The sequence below is a fragment of the Miniopterus natalensis genome, chromosome 5 (assembly GCF_054644295.1).
Source record: "Miniopterus natalensis isolate mMinNat1 chromosome 5, mMinNat1.hap1, whole genome shotgun sequence".
Taxonomy (NCBI): domain Eukaryota; kingdom Metazoa; phylum Chordata; class Mammalia; order Chiroptera; family Miniopteridae; genus Miniopterus; species Miniopterus natalensis.
Window position 1 is genome coordinate 78784269 of NC_142085.1, and position 3086 is coordinate 78787354.

General features: G+C 59.1%; 1 non-coding gene across 1 annotated transcript; it reads left to right on the forward strand.

Annotated features, from left to right (window-relative positions):
* The first annotated feature begins 1781 nt into the window (after positions 1-1781).
* On the forward strand, positions 1782-1864 carry TRNAL-UAA (transfer RNA leucine (anticodon UAA)). Its single transcript has one exon. It is a non-coding gene; the product is annotated as a tRNA-Leu (tRNA).
* The last annotated feature ends 1222 nt before the right edge of the window (positions 1865-3086 follow it).

Sequence of the window (3086 nt, forward strand, 5' to 3'; positions counted from 1 at the left end):
TGTGTTGTTCAGAACTGTCTTGTACTAGGGGCTTGTTGGAGGCTAAGTCTGAGGTTAAATAAAAATATTATTCAAATTGTATAGTGCTCTGTTCCAGAAGATCATGGAGAATTCAACAGTTGGATTAACAATGCTCTGCAATGCCCTCCAGGCGGGGAGGGGTGCGCACATCTAGGTGGCTGCTTCTTGTATTTGAGTGAGTTTGTAACTGGGCTTCTGTTGCCTAAATTTCAAAATGGAGATATGAACTCTTACTTTACAGGGTTGTTAAGAACATTAAATAAGATATGTAAAGTGCTTAAAGCAGTGATTGTCATGTAGCGAGTACTCAATACATATTTTTATTATGACCATTATAAGTATCTTGAAAGCCCAGTTCTATGAAATCCGAGGCCTCTGACAATCTGGTACAATAAGATGGAGATGCTGGGTGGCAGTTGGCGATCCTTGTGTGGTCACCCCATGAACGCTCCTAGATCCTAGCGGAGTCCAAGCTCCCCTTTTTCTCTGAGCAGGGCCAGGCCAGGCCAAAGGAACCGCTCTGTGTTCCTGCCTGTGTGCTCTGGAGGCCAGGGCTGCCTCTCGGCAGGAGGGATGCAGCTGAGGGTAGGACACAGGCGCAGGCCACTGGTGCCTCACAATGTCCTGTGGCAGAGCCAGGCGGGCGGGTGCACCAGCCCCTACCCTGAGGGGCAGTCAGCGTCGCCGGAGCTGAGAGCCAGGGCAGCAGGCGGAGTGGCAGCCTCCTCGGGTGCTGCCCGCGTTCCCGGGGACCCAGGACTTCCAGAAGGTGGCCGGGCAGTGGGTGAGGAGCGGGTGGGTGAGTCCCAGCGGCGTGCGGGGACCTGTGCGGGGTCCAGGACCACACAAGTCCTGGGTCAAAGGCCGAGCACGCGCCGCACGCACCGGGGCGGGGTGCAGGTCCCGGCCCCGCCTCCAGGCTCCCTGATGCTGGGGACGCCTCAGCCTCGGCTCGGGGTAGATGGAGGACCCGAGGCCCTGGCGGCGAGGGGAGTGCAGGTCCTGGGGCAGCAGCGGACCGGGCGGACCGCAGCTCCTGGGGCAGCAGGCAGCAGAGCGCTGGGCAGTGAAGACACGTGACCGCCCACCGCTAGGCCCGGCTGGGCCGTGGGGACAGAGGAGGCCGCAGCCCTGCCAGGGAGGGGTGCAATGGGGGGGGGTGCCGGAAGCCGGCAGGAAGTACCAGTCGGGCCACCCCCCCACCCCCCGCATTTGCCCTGGCACAGTGTTTACGCAAACTTCCCCAAAGCTTTCTGACCGTGTGACAGGCGACACACGCTAAGAAGAAAAGCGGCCACCAGCGCGGGTCCACGAGCTCTCCCGCCGCGCGTGCGATTCATTTCTTGAAGTTTGTCCTATTTCGAGTAAAACACACCAAACGCCGAGCTCCGCGCGGGCCCCGGGCGGCGAGGCCGGGAGCTTCCAGAACGTGCCCCCGGGAGCCCGGGCGCGGAGGGTTCGCTTCCTGCGCCCGCGCGCCTCGAAACCGGAAGCACCCGGGCCGGGCGAGCGGGCCGCCGGGGCCCCCGCGCCGCCAGCGCGCGCGCTCGGCTGCAGTCGTCCTGGCGGCCGCGGCGGGCCGGGGGCGACAGTGAGCCGCGGCGGCCGACGCCGAGGCCCTGACGGGAAGGGCGTCCCGGCTCCCGGGTGGGAGAGCCGAGGAGCGGAGGCGAAGGCCGCTCAGCCCTCCTGCGGGAGGGAGCCCGGCGGACGGCGCAGTAAAGCTTGTAGGACGAGCGAGAGGAGCCTCACTCGTCTGCACCAGGATGGCCGAGTGGTTAAGGCGTTGGACTTAAGATCCAATGGACATATGTCCGCGTGGGTTCGAACCCCACTCCTGGTAGATGCGTTTTCGCTTTCCTTTAAAAGCTTAATTATTATTAATTTTTTAAAATGGCAATGTCACCAAGCACCGCACACCTTGGGCTCCAGATTTCCTCCTTCGGGCGGGGAAGAGCGACACCCGGCTGGGCGCGGCTCCGCTCCCCCGGGGCCGAGCGGGGGCGGGGCGCGGGCGGCGGCCTCGCTTCCCGCTCGCGCCTCCCCGGCCCAGCAGGGCTGGCGGGCCGGGCGGGGCGGGGCCCTGCTCCCCCGCTGCGGGCCCCGAGCTGCGCGCTGGCCGGGCGGGCGGGGCTTGAACTCGGCAGCGCGGCTAGAAAACTGCAACTGCGGAAAAGTGGAAGATAATCTCTACCTCTTTCCCTTGTGTTTCTCGCCAAAATTAATCGCATGCACACAATTTTCCGTGCCCTCGACGGCCGAGACGGCCGGTGTCGTGGTTCTAAAAGGGACTCTAGCTTGCGTGTGGCTTATACTTTTAAAATACTAACAGAGTGGGCTAGTTGTTTAAAAATACTTTTAAAAAAAGGAAACTAATCTAAAACCTAGAGGGGGGAAAGTTGCAAGTAGAGTGCAAAGAACCTTGATCATTAGATGCTGCGCTACGACCATTACAGTCAGGAAACTCACCTTGGCAATTGACCAGCTAACCCCAAACCCGTCTAATCGCTGCTTGTCCTGGGTAGGAAGGGGCTTCTGCTCGGAATCAGGCATCGCGTTTACCTGTCAGGACTCCGCAGGCCTCTTCAGTTTGGACCGATCCCCGGTCTCCCCGACCTTCGTGATCCTGGGTGACAGGCCAGCCCTGCTGCGGAAGGTCCCGCTGCCTGGTTGGGTTTGCCTGATGTTCCCTCGCCTTTAGATTCGGGGTCTGCTACTTAAGCAGGAGGGTGGCAGGCTTCTGTGCTGGCATCGCTCCCTCCGGGTGGCATGGTTCTAACGTGGCCTGTTACTGATCTTAACTTCATTCACTCGATTAAGCTTCCCTGCCAGGCTTCTCCACTATTACATTACCCTTTCCCCTCTTTGTGATTAATTCATATTTTGAGGGGAAGTGCTTTGAAGCTATGCAACTATCCCATTACTCATTAAGCTTTCCATTTTATTCAAGTATTTATGGACTCATAAGTAATATAAGGATGCCCTCCTGGTGTCCTGTTTTCATTGACGCTTACAATCCATTCTGTAATTATTTTTTCCGGTGCTCAAAGTATCCCAGATTTGGC